Raw genomic sequence first — 16,037 nt, 5'->3', positions numbered from 1 at the left:
GTTCCCTCTTCAACCTCTATAACCTCGGGTGCGTGTTCTTTTGGCTTCTCAACCGGAACCCTACCTTTAACCTCACGTCCACTTCTCAAAGTGATCGCCTTCACATGCTCTCTAGGGTTGGTCTCGATATTGCTCGGCAAGCTTCCATGTGGCCTTTCTGAGAGAGACTTCGCAATCTTCCCCACCTGATTTTCAAGGTTATGCAAAGAGGCGGTGTGATTGCGAAGTGTAGCCTCAACTGATTCAAACCTTTTATTTGAAGATTGCACAAATCTAGTCAAAGCCTTCTCCAAATCATTCACTCGGGTTTCCAAACCAGAAACTCTGTTTTCCACGTTCGGGGCTTGTTGTTGGAAACCCGGTGGACCCATGGCCTTTTGTGGACCTTGGTTACTCCACGAGAAATTTGTATGATTCTTCCAACCTGGATTGTAGGTATTGCTATATGGGTTTCCTTGAGTCCTCATGCCATTACCTACAAAATTGATGTTCTCAACCGAGGACGTACCACCAATAGAGATCGAGCATTCGAAGGGAGTATATCCTCCACCACACCCGGTGCAAGTACTCACGGCCACCAATCTATTTGAAGTTAGAAGATCTAACTTCTTACTCAAATTTTCCACATGCACCGCCAATGAAGTTACTGCACCTATCTCATAAAGACCTGCCTCCTTTTTCTTCTCCCTGGCATTCCATTGGTAGCTGTTTAACATCATTTCTTCAATAAGTTGACAGGCCTCATTGGGGGTCTTGCTACCTAAGGTACCTCCTGCTGCCGCATCCAAGAGTTAATTTGTACTCGGATTTAACACATTGTAAAAAGTCTGAACAATCATCCACTCCGGGAATCCGTGTTGTGGGCACTTTCTCAGGAGCTCTTTGAACCTTTCCCATGTCTCGAATAGAGACTCCAATTCTGACTGTACAAAGGATGAGATCTCATTCCTAAGCTTTGCAGATTTTCTAGGAGGGAAATAACGAGCTAGAAAAGCTTCTACCATCTCCTCTCATGTAGTAATCGAGGCTCTAGGTAATGAGTGCAGCCACTGCTTTGCTCTCCCTTTTAGGGAAAATGGGAAGGCTCTCAACTTGATGGCATCATCCGTCACCCCGTTTATCTTGAGCATATCACACACCTCGAGGACGTTCTCTATGTGACTGTTTGGATCCTCATCGGCCAAACCAGTGAGCTGTGTGGATTGCTGCAACATGTTGATGAATGCCGGCTTTAGCTCGAAATTCTGAGCTGTAATTGGGGGTCTCACAATACTTGATTGTGTGCCCAAAACTGAGGGTCTAGCATAATCAGAGAGTGTCCTCTACAGATCATTCTGTTCTGCCATATTATCTGACCCTTCAACTTCTAAATCATCTAGATTAGATTGTTCTTCCACAGGTCCTTTCCCTTTTCTTCTAAGTGTTCTTACAAGCTCAGGATCTCCTTCAATAAATATTGATGGGTTTCCTCGGCTCATCAACCTGAAGCTGCGCAAAAGAAAGAAAACAAATCAGAACGATGATAGAAAAGAAAATGTGAAATAGAATGGATAAAGGAATAGCTAAGGAAACCAAAGTGCAAAGTATCTCTAAATGCCTTTTCCTCGGCAACGGCGCCAAAAACTTGACAATGCTCCCCGCAAGTGCACGGAGTTGTCGAAGTAATAAATCCCAGGTGAATGGGGTATCGTATCCACAGGAAAAAGGGAATAAAAATACTTAATTTGCTTCTCAACTATATGAAAGATGAATAGTGATATGTGTGATAAGATTCAATTCTCAAAAGTAAAGCAACCCGAAAGAGAGCAAGAGTAAAGGAGAAGGTAAGGCAATCGATAAAGATGGGGTACCTGGGTATCGATCCGCCTAGGAAAATCGTTTCAAGTGCAAGAACTCTCTATTATGCTTCTTAACTAATGCAATGGTGAGTCAAGGACATCCTTTTAATGCATTGTCCGGAATCTAGGGTTAACCAAGCCTAATCCTCTACATGTCCCGGAGGAGAAGTTGAACAACCTCTCAACCTCACACTCGTAAGAAGGATTGCATTAAGCTCTGGGGATTCCAAGTGATAAATCTCTTCCTAATTGTAGACCTAACTCTTTGGTCCAGAAGAAAGGTCCCTAACTACAATTAAGCCCTAGATGCTAAAATCACTTCAACGCTTCACTCCATTGCACTCGCAACTAAGCCCCAGCGGAGGGTCATCCCTTAGCTCATTCTCTCTATTATGGCCGCAAAGAACTCGAGGAACGGAGATAGAATATATCACACTAGAGGGGAAAATGGACGTTCCTGTATCTCTCGACTCACCCTCTCAACCCTCTCCAATCAAGCTTTGTCTAACTCTCGTGGTGTGTCGATCACTTACAAGTGTTACCACATGAACTCTCAACCTTAGTGTCACTCTAAGGGAGTATTCAAACAATCAAACATTCAAGATTGGAACTCACAATAACATCAATTAATTGAAAGCATAATAAAGAGATTCAATGAAACTAATACATCCTAGGGTTCACAAATTCCCAAGTACCCACTAGGCGTTTAGCGCTCCATGGAGCACAATACAAACGATAATGAAATCAAATGTAAAAGAAAGCAATCCATAGGAAAAACCCCCTCGATATTCATGGCGATGGTCTTGTGGAGAGTCCTCTACTCGTCACAAGATCCCCTTGTCCGGTATAAGATACGCCTCGCCAAATCAATCCAACGGAGGCTCCTTTACCAACCTTCTTCCAAAGAGATGAAGATGTCAGAGCCGTAGAACCTCTCCAAATCCCTAGCCAATACCTCTCAAAACCCTAGTCGCAGCCCTCTCACAAGTTAGCGAAAAGATGGAGAAAAAAATACTCAAATCGGGGCTGAAATCGGCCTTAAATAGGGTAGGAATCGGGATTCCACACGACCCTGTGGATATTCCACATGGGCCTGTGGAATTAATGCATGGGCGTGTGGAATTTCCACATGCCCGTGTGGCTCCTCTGTTTTGCTCCTTCTTCTGCCGTCTGTGAACAGTACCTGCTACAGTGACGCCTCAAAATACTCCCGAATCCATGCTTTCATTGAGGTAACGCAAACGGGCACACGTTCACATCATAGATCGTCTTGATTCTTCAATAAACGGTCACATTGGTGGAAATCTTGCTAAGTATGCACAAGCCAGAATACTGGGATGTAACTACCTTCGTGCCCCTCCGAATCATTGCCTTAGCTCGAATACAAGGAGGTTGGCATACATTCTAGCATTCTAAACCCGACTCATGTCTCCACGTTTGAGTCTTCTCAAGATCTCCTCCAAATAATGCGTAAAACGATCTACAATGGCTTCTTTCACAAATAATCGGCCTCACAACCCAACCTACATAAAAGTACATAAATGCACACATTTTACCGCTAAAACCTGACAAAAGTAATGCCCATCATAAGGAAAGAACGCTTCGCATTCTTATCGCACAAACACTTATCAAACTCCCCCACACTTAAGCTTTTGCTTGTCCTCAAGCAAAAATTAAAACATTGTATGCATAGATGAAGGGACTATTGGAAGTGCTTGGCCTTAGGTTCACCAAAGCACACAAAGACAATATTCTAATAGTAAAGGAAATTTCAACACTAAATACGAAAGAATCAATGCTCTAGCTAAAAACTTGAATCAAAAAGGACAACAAACCCGAAGTCATGTAAGTGTGTGAACTCACTCAAGTCAACCCAATGTATACTCCTCAAAGTTCTAGGTATAAAGGACTTATTTATCTACAAAGAATACCAAACATTTCAAAAAGGGTAGTAGCTTTACACATCCTCTAAGGTAGCCCTTTCCAAAGCGGCCGCTAAGGTGGCTTTCACACTTTTGAGGTGGTAGCTCTTTCTACCGGGGTGGTAGCTTTCACACATCTCATGAGATAGCTCTTTCTCTCAATAGGGCATAGCTAGTATCTGACTTATGAGAGTAGCTTCATACATCATGGGTGGTAGCTCTTTCCACCCAACAAGCAAAATTAAACGATAGAAACACTTTGTTCTTTCTTTTCTTTCCATTTTCCATTTTTTTTTTTAAAGCAACACAAGAAACAAAACTAAACTGGTCCCTCTAACCTTAGACTTGAGTTTCCAAAAGAGTTTAAAGAGTGAGAAGTGCACAAAATGTTATTCGGGCAAAAAAAATTCCTAAATATTCAAGCAAGAACTAGAGCATGAGAACATTCAATGTTAAAAAATTTTCATCATACTAGTGAATCCAAGACTCATGTAACATGTCCATGACCAAGATAAACATACATGAACTGAAATAAAAACACAAAAAATAGGAGGATAGTAAATGCTCAGCATGCTGCCACACAGCCGTCCCTACTACTTGCAACTACCTAGGAAGAAGAAAGAAGGGTGAGCAACCTAAGTCATTCAATGAATGGGTTAGCACAACTCTACAAGAATATACCAAAATACATGATATAAATCACAAAAATAATACTTTAATAATAATACAAATAGTTTAGAACATATATACACATAATAGTAACCATCAATACAATATAATGAAAGATAGTATCGAGAAAGCCTTTTTACCCCGACTAGGGTTTTATACAACAAATCCATGAAATACCAAATATGGTTTTATACTATAACACAAGTTGAACACCAAGTCCAACTTTTAACATAATACAAATAGATCAGAATAGTTCCATATATATATAGATAACAAACTATACAATATGAGTTTAAAAATTTCATAAAACACAACTCAATGTAAAATCAAATTTGTGGGAGACTACCTTCCTAAGAGCGACTGCTAGGCTTCACCCCCTCACAACAAATTTATGATGATACAACAAAAGAATGCCACATGGTCTAGAAATCTTTCTAAACCTTCAACGTGGCCACGGCTAGATTCATAGCCGTCAAGGTACTTATAAACTTGACATTGACCCATCATTCCACCGTGTGGTAACCCCAACTTCTAGATTAATATCAAGTCAAGGCTCTACACTCCTACCTGAATTGAACCAATAAGTTTGCTGGTCTTCCACGCTACTTCAACAGGCTAGCCGTGAAAACCACCTATGAAGTAGGATGTCACCAACCAATAATCCAAATATGCATCTCACAATGAAGAGACCATAACCAAGACGACAATCGCAACAGAACAAAAGTCATTTCCTTGCAAAGGAAATGAAGAAAGCACAAGCATACCCAAAGCTATGCAAAGCCAATAATTCACAACATTACAAAACATGCATCATCACTAAAATCCTTTCTATTGAACAACAATACTTGCAAACATGAAGCATGAATAAATAACTCATTTCAAGTCAAACAAACCTTGATTCAAGTATAGAACCCAATAAATCTTTATTCAAGAAATATAATATAGAAATATATAGGTATTTTTCTAATAGAATTAGGTTTAATAGTCCCACTCACGACATGGACTATTACATTTACCCCGAACACTAATCATCTCGCCGGGTTCTTTTACCTTGAGCCAAGTCTTAAACTCCTTGCCAAAGCACAACAAAACACCAACAAGAATTAGCATAATAAGCCAAACAATGAAACCCTAGATTCACTATCAAACAACCCTAAATCAACTCTAGGGTTTGCTCAAACTAGGTCTTCAGGTTACTAGTGAAGTTCTAAAGGCCTAAGCTTCACTCTAAACCAAAGAAACCAAGGAAACAAGTAGAACTCACTTCTAAACTAAAATCTTAAACAAATCTTGAGATTTTCAAACATTCAAACAAAAAAAAATATGAAGAAAAAGAGGAACCTTACCTCAAAGCTTCTCAAAACCTAAGGAAGAACTTCTCAAAAGAGGAGAAAGGATATCCTCAAGCTTCTTCTTCAATTTAAGGGCAAAAGATGGGAAGTTTAAGGAGAGGACAAGAAGATCTAAGCAGGAGAAAAGAAGGGAAGGCTGAAGACAAGAAAACGAGGGTTTTTAAGGCCTAGATCGAGGGCCCCTTACGGCCACAATAGAGGCCGCAAGGCCTCTAAGGATGGCCTTACAGGCTCCCTTATGCCAGCAAGGGAGGTCGTAAGGGCCTTTGCAAGGGCTCCCTTGCACCCACAAGAGAAAGGCCACAAGGCCCCTTGCTTTTGAAGGGTTCTCCCACCTTTTCTTGCCTCCAAATGATCTTAAGTTGGGTCCTAACACAAGACAACAACCAAGGGAACTCACACGCAAAAACTACACACAAGAAAATGGGTCCAAAGAAAGCTAAGGAAATAGGAAAAGGGTCGGAATACCACAATCTCCCTATTCCTTCCTCCACCTGAGTCGTCCTCACTGATCCCCACTGGCGGCAAAACATGCAAGGGGAGTATGATGCCTTCCTTAAAAATAGCACTTCGCCATTAGTTCCATGATCACCAGGTGCAAACATGGTAACTAGCAAGTGGATTTCCCGCCATAAGCTCTACCCAAATGGCTCTCTCCCACGATATAAAGCTAGGTGGGTCATGCAAGGGTTTTTTTTAGCAGCATGGCATCAACTTTAATGAAATATTTTCACTAGTCATCAAACTATCCACCATTCACATTGTCGTCAACCTGTTATCTCTCATGACCAGCCCATTCATCAATTCGATGTGAAGAACACCTTTCTTCATGGCTCCTTATGCAAGACTATATATTCCCAACAACCCTCAGGATTTGGCGATACCACTTACCCAAACTTTGTGTGTCGCTTAAACAAATATCTATACATACTTAAACAAGCTCTTCATCAGCTTCTCACGTCTATTGTTTTGTTAGTTCTCGCTTTGACAATTCCCTTTACATCTTTTGCCATGGCTCAAACATTGTGTAGTTCGCCATGAAGGAATTTAGTGTGTTGCATCATTTCCTTAGCATTCTTGTTTCTTGTATGCCTATTGGTCTCTTCCTTTCCCGGTGCCAGTATGCATTGAAAATCCTTGTACAAGTTGGCATGACATCATGCAATCCATGCCTTACACTTATTGATTCTCTTCTTCAGCCCCTAATAAGTTCTATATAATGCATATCCTATTGATTATCTTTTGCACTTAAGTGGTCTTCAGGAGTGTTTTAATAAATGATTTTGTACTTAGCTTGTTCCATTTATATTTTTTGGGCAAAGGGAGCATAAATATGAACAAGAAAACAAAGTGAAAATACTATACTATTATACTAAACATTTTAAAAAATACAAACATCGAAGTAATATAACAAATTACATGGATCATATTCAATATTTAAATATAAAAAAATAAAACTAATAATAAAGTTCAAAGAATAAATAAATAAATAAATAAATTTAAGCCTTCTCTTTTCCAAGGCCTATGAAGGAGTACTCTCATTCCTATATATAAAGTTAACCATTGACAAGATGAAATTTAAATAACCAAAAGTTCAGAAAATAGCTCAATGGACACTCACGAATAGAGAAAAAAAAACAAGATTTAATTTCTATCTCTTTCATACAATTAATTTGAAATAATTATGTTCTGGAATGACAATAATAGGCCAAGAAGCTATTAGAGTAGTTCATAACCATGGTAGACAGAACCGGTCAAATTCAGGGATCAAGGGTCGATGGGTTCAACAGGGTCAACTCCTGTATTAAATATCTAAATACAATTAATTTAGTATTTAATATTTTAGTTTTATATATTATTAAATTTTGAACTAAATAAAATATCGAAAAAAAGGCACGTGAACTCCCTTCGGGACTCACAAAAATGAAATAGGAGGTGAACACACACTCTCTCTCTCTCTCTCTCTCTTCCCCCTTTCCCCTCTCTCATTTTTCTCCCACCACCTGCCGGTGGTTCTCTTTCTCTTCTCCTCTGGTGCTTCACCTTCAATCCCCTCATTCTATCTTTTTTAAAAAATATTTTTTTTTTTAACCCGATCCGGCCGCCCGGGTCACCCGGTTCATAGGCAAACCGGAGAGGTTATCTTTTATTCGCCTGATTATTTCAAGGACGAGTCAAAAGGTGTAACCAAACCAATCTCATGGAAAATTCTTGATTTTTCCAATCGAATTGACTGAGCCGATGCGCGTTTGACAACATTCTTCGTAACATTTTGAAGGAAGGTATATGTGTATTGTTATTGGGAACTAACTGTACACGTGGCATGATCAGATTCACTGAAACAAGGCACATTGTGAACCCAACAAAGCAAATCTAAATAAATATTCACCCAACCGGAGAAACCAAAGCTCAAAAGATGGCAAAATTCATTTGCCCATCTAGTAGAGAAAAAAAAATCTTGAATAGCAATGGAAGTTGACCTAACCATCCAATTAACAAGGGTGAAGGACTCTCTCGAAGGAGGTAAAGCCCAACCGGCTATTTAACAATTACAAAAACTCATATAATGCAAGAAGAGAAATCTTTAAGAAGGCTAAAAAGGTGAAAGACACTCATTAGGGGAAAAAACACCTAACAAAATTCCACCACTATCACTACAAGAAAAAATGCTATTTGCGACACATATATTTGTGACACATAAATGTGTCGCAGATTTGTGACACAAATTGCAACCATTTGTGACAAAAAACCAAAAACGTTGCAAATTTAACCAAATTTTGTAGCAAAAAAATGACCATCCAAGAATGTCGCCAATTTTGTCGCAAAAGTTTTTGTACCTACCATGTAATGATTTATGACACAGGTTGTGACACAGGTTGTGACACATTATTTGCAACGATCTATTGGCGTCGCAAACTTTGTCGCAAATGTTGGCACCTAGCATATACTTGGTATGCGACACAAATTGCGACACTTTATTTGCAACGATTGTTTGGCGTCGCAAACTGTGTCGCAAAATTTGCCGCACATGAAATGGGTTTGCGACATAGTTTGCGACACATCATTTGCAACGATCAATTATCGTCGCAAAATGTGTCACAAATTTTAATAATAAAAAATTATATTTCTCCCATTCAAAAAAGTAGGTTTTGGTTTATTGGTAAATGCAAGAGAAGTCCTCTATAGAAACCTCATTTTTAGCCCTTAACCTTTACTCTTCTTCACTTCCTTCACAATTTTTTAGATTTCTTGACAAATTATGCATGATTATTTGGTATTAGAGCCTACAAAACCTTATTCTTGGTGATTTAAGTTGGTATGTCTCTCTCTCTCTCTCTTTATCTCCTCCCCTTTCTCTTTTGAATTTGCTTTTAGGGTTTCATTTAGTGTATATAGTAAATTTGTGATGATTTGAGTTATGAATATTGTATTAATTGACTTATGTTATATATTATTGTTTCAAATTAGTGATGATTGTAGTATTACTATTTTAGTTTGGATCATTTGTCGATTTTACAAAAGTTGGAAAACTGGGCTGAAGTTTGCGACGGTTTTTGCAATATTTTGCGACACGACTGTTTTTGTGTCACAAAATTTAGTAAGATGTGTCACAAAATTTTTTGCCTGTATATTACCCACCTAGTTATATTTGAAAAATATTTTTGATTTCAGGAACAATGTCTTTAAGAGAATCAAGGAAATGGATGTATAACAAGAATTTGCCCAGTTATGGTGCCCTAAATGATGAATTTATTACTGGTATAATTGAATTCATTAAATATGAAAGTTCACAACCTGAGCAAATGGATGGGTCATTAATAAGGTGCCCATGTAAGAAGTGTGATAATTTGAAATTTTTTAGCCCGGATGAAGTGATGCTTCACCTTTGTCACAAAGGATTCACAGCCAATTATTTCAGCTGGACATGTCATGGAGAGACAATGTGGCATGAAGAAGAACAATTTGTGGTTAATCAATTCCCACAACAAACTAATTGATGGGATCAAGGATTTAGAAATTTTGAAGACACAGGTTGTAGCTTTGCTGCACATTCAGACTTTGATGATGATGCTAGTAATTATTGTCATGAAAATCCATCTGTACAGCATGATGAAGCTAGCCTAGGTATACAAGAACCACGTGAAGATGCAAAACCATATGTTGATGAGGTAGTTCATAGTCCTCAATGTGATGATACAATGATTTGTGTGACAGTTTCATTGGTTTGCTAAAAAGATGTTGATAAACCTCTATATGATGGATGTGAAACTTATACTGCAGTTATCTCGGGTTGCTAAAATGCTAAGCATGAAGTTTGAATACAACCAATCTGTGAATCACTTTAATGAGAATGCTAGAGTGTTTAAGAACTCACTGCCTCGTGAAAAACACATTGCTCGAGGAATTTTTATGGTTATAAAAAGGTTACTACGTGACTTGGGTCTACCTGTGGTAAAAATTGATGCTTGTAGAGATGGATGCATGTTGTTTTGGAAAAGTGATGAACATGAGCAATTTTGTAAGTTTTGTAAGTTGCCAAGGTATAAACAAAAGGGAAGGGACACTTAATAACCCTATGCATAAAAAGGGTTGCATATGCTATATTGAGGTACTTGCCATTAACTCCAAGGTTGCAGAGGTTATATGCTTCAAAGGTAACGGCACCAGCATATGACATGGCATGCTACTCATGAAACAAATCAAGGGGTCATGTGTCATCCTTCCGATGCGAGGCATGGAAACATTTTTGATAGAACTCATCCCATTTTTGCTTCAGAACCTCGTAACATTTCGGTTAGGGCCTTTGTGCTGATGGGTTTTCCCCTCATAGTCAATATGGGCAAGCTTATTCATGTTGGCCAGTTATTACTACACCTTACAATCTTTCCTCCGTGGATGTGCATGAAGAACCCTTATATGTTTTTATCTTTAATCTGTCCGGGGCCTAAAAATCCGAAGAAGAATATAGATGTCTTTTTACAACCCTTGATTGAGGAGTTGAAGCATTTGTGGGAGGTTGGTGTTAAAACTTATGATATCAACATAGGTAAAAAGTTTAACATGAGAGCTGCACTTTTGTGGACCATTAATGATTTTCCTGCTTATGAAATGCTTTCTGGATGGAGTACCTCTGGTTTGCTTGGGTGCCCGATATGCATGGAGAAGTCTAAAGCTTTCTATCTACATCATGGTAAAAAAATCAGCTACTTCGATTGTCACAGGCAATTTTTACCAATGAATCATTCATATAGAAGGGATAAGTCAGCTTTCATTCGAGGTAGAGCAGAGATGAGTCGTCCACATCCAAGATTGATAGGAGATGAGATTTGGAAACGTGTGCCACAATATAAAACTGTCATTGAGGATCCTCGAGGTAAGACCCCTTACTATGGCAACAATCACAAATGGAATAAAAAAAGTATTTTTTGGAAATTAACATATTGGAGGACTAACATGATTCGACACAATCTTGATGTCATGCACATTGAAAAAAATGTGTTTGATAATATCATGGACACAATATTCGATGTACCTGGAAAAACTAAGGATAATTTGAATGCACCAAAAGATCTTCATATTCTCTGTGATCACCCTGAACTTGATGTTCCTATTGACAATACAGTGCCTCGTAAGCCAAAGGCAAAGTACACATTGACAAAAAATGAAAAAATTAAGATTTGCAATTGGGTGAGGGCTTTAAGGTTTCCCGATGGCTATGCATCAAATCTTGGTAGATGTGTTGATATCAATGAATGTCGGTTGAAAAATATGAAGATTCACGATTGTCACGTGTTCATGCAGAGGCTCATTCCGATTGCATACAGAGAAATATTACCTGATTTCATATGGCCTACATTAATTGAAGTGACTTTGTTCTTTCAGATCATATGCTCTGCACTGCTTGATTTACAAAAGCTTCAGGAATTGGAGAAAAATGAGCTATATTGGTATGCAACTTGGAAAAAAAAATTTCTCCAGCTTTCTTTGATTCCATGGAACTTCTACTTATTCACTTGCCATATGAGGCTATAATTGGGGGCTCCGTTCAATATAGATGGATGTATCCTTTTGAAAGTTAATATTTTTCTCATCTATTTTAGAGTTAATGTATGTGTTTATGTTATCAATTTAATTATTGAAGCTCATAGATTAATTTGAATTATATATATATATACATATATTAGGTTCCTTCATGGACCAAAGAAAAAAGTGAAGAATAAAGCTCATGTCGAAGGTTCAATATGTGAAGTTTACATTGTTGAAGAGATGGCATTCTTTGCAAACCATTTCTTTGAAAAAGATGTTCCACCTTACAAGAGAATGAGAGTTGGAAGAAATGAAGAAGGTGTCGATAAAAACATTCTACCTTCCTCTATCTTCAACTATCCAATTCGAGGTCAAGGCCGAATGATGTAAAAGATGGCTATCTCAAGAAGAGTTACATGCAAAGACATACATACATATTACAAAAATTGTGAAGAAGCTCAACCAATTTACCAAGTATGTTTAGTATCGTATGTGATTTTTATGAGTTCAAATGAATATGCATGTTAATTAAATATCATAACTAATACTGTTTTTTATTTTTGTAGGATGTTTGTCACACACCTTCAACACTTAGATGCCACACTCATTGAAAAAATGGTTGATCTACATTTTACCGAATGGTTTATTGGTTATGTGAGTTTCTTAGATATATTTTTCTTATTGCATACTTCCTTATTCAATAACGAAATATATTGATATTCTTAACTTTGACTAATTTTTGGTAGTATCACTTTAGGTTCAAAAACCCGGATAATCAAGTTATCGATCAATTGTTGTTGACTCTTGCATGGGGTCCAAACTGGTCAAGTCAAAACTTGGTCAGTTGCTTTTATAAATGGTTATAACTTCCACACTCTTGGACATGGTGAAAAATAAGTCAACTATGAATAGTGGTGTATGCGTCCAAAGTTCTAGTGGTGATTTTTTTATGGCTTTATTGGAAGAAATAATTCAGCTGGAGTTTCCAAGTAGCACACCAAAATTTGTTGTCCTCTTCAAGTGTCGATGGTTTGATCCAATACATGGAAAGAAGGTTCACCGCAAGTATGTTATGGTCAATATTAATAGAAAGCGTTTTTACACAAAGTATGACCCCTTTATCTTAGCACAACAAAGCGATTCAAGTGTATTATTCTGAATATCCAAGTTTGAAAACGAGATAAAGCTGATTGGATGGTCGTATGCAAAAACAAAAAGCAAGAAGAACAATTGAGGCACAATGGCAAGAAAGGGATATCCCACCCTACCAAATGGATGAAGTTGAAGTTAGACATGATGTTACTACATTTGATGTTCTTCCATCATTACATGATAATTTGAATGGTATTGATCTCTTTGTTGACCTATCCGATGTTGTGGACCTAACATCTCAAAGTAGTCACCAATTCTTACAACTATGATGGAAGAAGAAAAAAATGAAAACAGATGAAGAAGAAGACAAAAAAATGAAGAAGAAGAAGAAGAAGAAGATGTGGAGGATGAGGAAAAATGACAATGAAGATGAATTATTATTTTTAGACCTAATATGTAAGTTACATTATTTATGAATTTAGTTTATCGCTTTTGTCTTGTATTAACAAAATGCATTATATTCTATAACTTATTTTGGTGGACTGATTTATAGTTTGCCAATGTATATTTTTTGCCTAACTTGCATTTGATATGACTTCTTATTTTTTCTTTTCTTGCAAGGGTAGATGATGGGTGCAAGAACTCTCTAATTTCTTGTACATGGCAATGATGATTGTAAGAATTCTATGACAATGCATCGAGGCATGCTTTTATGGTATGACCTCGAATCAACGGGTGTCATCAAGGGCAATGGAAGGGGCAATAGTTCCCTTTAACTTTGCGACCAGAAGCATCTCGCTTTGGTTTTTAGGAGTGCCAACATTTATTAACATATAATTGCCAATGAAAAATGCAATACTTTTTGTGATTCTTATCACCCGAGCCATGTCAACACTTTTTGCAAAGACGATGCAATGGTTTCGAGTCAAAAAAACTATTAATTTTATTGAAAAAGATGCGAGGCTCGATGGTTCATGGTTTGGAGTTTTTTCTTTCTTTAATCTTCTCTGTTTTATCTGGAGCACTTTTATTTGTTTTATTTTTATTTTTATTTTTTTACTTTGATTGAGGAAAGGTTTTTTTATTTGGGAATCCATCCATTTTCTTAAACCCTCGAACAGTATACACAAATTTTTTTGAGGGAAACCGACTACATGCAAATCAACACTCGGATGGGCCATGTTAACTCTTATTGAAGCTGGACAGGTTTGTTTTATTGAACTTGGAACCCATTTAATCTTTTGGTCTATGATAACTATTTTTAGATTATTTATGAATGATGGGGCTGAAAGGGTGGTTATCAAGAGATAATTATCAAATTGTAATATTGATTTTTAATTTAATTTATTTACTTTTTTAATTTATAGTTTATTGTTTGTCACTTGCTTCCCAACGTGTGTCTGAGTGGCTAGCTTTTGTTTTGTTGCCATAGTTCTAGAAGTACAAGAAATATGTCACCTTGTTTTAATATTAATCATTGATTTATATATTAGAGGAGATGAGAGGAAAATGTTTTCTATTGAGTATTAATTTATCAAAAGTTAAGAAGCATACATAGATGGGAGATTAGTGTGGTGTTATGATTAGTTATTATATGTTTTTTAATTAGTCCCAATAAACTATGAAATTCAAGTTTTTTTCATGAATGTTTATTTAGATCAGTTTCTCAATACCTAGTAATTAGATTAAAAAGGATGATAATAATAAATCACTCCCATCACTAAAATTAGGAGCTAATTATGTGAAAATGAATAATGGGGTCTATTTGTGTTGTCTTTATGTGAGATATTAAATGGGAAAGGATCTCATTCTTCAGCTACTCATGGGCGTACAGGTTCTTGAGGCTCCTGGCAACAAGTTGATGCATGAGCCTTTATTCCAAAATATGTCCCACCTCAGAACAATGAGGTCCCACCAACTGACGAGGCCCCTGATGGTGTTCAAATGAATCCTGAAGATGATTCCGACTTGGAAACAGATGAATCCCTTAAGGAGGGTACAGAGGCACATGATGGTGGCACGATGCAGAAAACTATCATCATCCCGTCAAGCCTACATTAAGATTATTTATTTATTATTTTATTATTATATAGGCTTTATTGATATATTTAAACCTTATAATTTTTTTTTGTAGTAAGAAATCTGTGCTTGATATCTTCAAAAGAATTATAAAGAAGTACTACACCGCACCTTGGAACACATGGAAAGAAGTGTCCAATGATGGCTACCTATGATATTGGCAGCAGTTTCAGGTATATCACTTTTTTAAGTATTTTTTATTTAGATTTTTTTAATTTATTAACTTCTCATAAGTTTAATTATCTATTGTAGTCCCATTTTACTTGGCAACCGCGATGATGTTGGAAGTGGAAAAATGTTTAACAAGAAGGTCATTTGAGTAGTTGCGAAGAAATCTAGGGTCGTGCTCGGGAGAAGCGAAAGAGACCAGAATAGATTAGGCACAATGTCCGGGGAGGCGATTGTTATTGATTCGAATGATGCAAAATATAAAAATCTTGTGATAAGAATAAAAGAGTTGGCGATCGAGCGAGGGATCTACAACAATTTAACATGGTGGTTCCATCTCTATGATTGAACATAGAGATAGACTAGTAAGTTTTTATGAAAAATTTTGCTCAGTAAATTTTCATTTTTGCTCTCTATTATTGAATATAGAGATAGACTAGAATGATAATAATATGGTATATATTTCCTCGCTATTATGTTTCCAAAATTGATGCCTTGATTAAATTCATGTATGGCTTTGTTTAGGCATGCCTTACTTTTTAGTGATTACATCTTGCCTTGAGTTGGTGGTATGTTTACGTATTTTTATTGCTTCTTGTTACTTTTTGTGTTTTCTTGTTCAATTAGATTTCTATTTTTTTCTTATTTTAATAAATATGTAGTTTATCTACTTTACTATTCATATATGGCTATATAATAGTTACTATTAGCACGGTTAACATTAGAATATGACACGTACATAAATGACAAAATAATCCAAATTTATGGATTATGTATCTAATTTTCTATGATGGTCACGTGTTTATGTTTCTTAATAATTGCATTAATTGCATTATGATCAACTGTTTAATAACCCAACGTAATTCGGGGCTTCTAGTATTATACGCCCA

The 16,037-nt window shown here is 36.9% G+C and overlaps 1 non-coding gene across 1 annotated transcript; it reads left to right on the top strand.

Annotated features, from left to right (window-relative positions):
• Positions 1-849: 849 nt before the first annotated feature.
• LOC120257096 lies at positions 850-956 on the top strand. The gene has a single exon (XR_005535515.1). It is a non-coding gene; the product is annotated as a small nucleolar RNA R71 (small nucleolar RNA).
• The last annotated feature ends 15,081 nt before the right edge of the window (positions 957-16,037 follow it).

The sequence above is a fragment of the Dioscorea cayenensis genome, unplaced genomic scaffold (genome assembly GCF_009730915.1).
Source record: "Dioscorea cayenensis subsp. rotundata cultivar TDr96_F1 unplaced genomic scaffold, TDr96_F1_v2_PseudoChromosome.rev07_lg8_w22 25.fasta BLBR01001855.1, whole genome shotgun sequence".
NCBI lineage: Eukaryota > Viridiplantae > Streptophyta > Magnoliopsida > Dioscoreales > Dioscoreaceae > Dioscorea > Dioscorea cayenensis.
The sequence above is the reverse complement of the archived record's forward strand: the minus strand, read 5'-3'. Positions and strand labels throughout refer to the sequence as shown.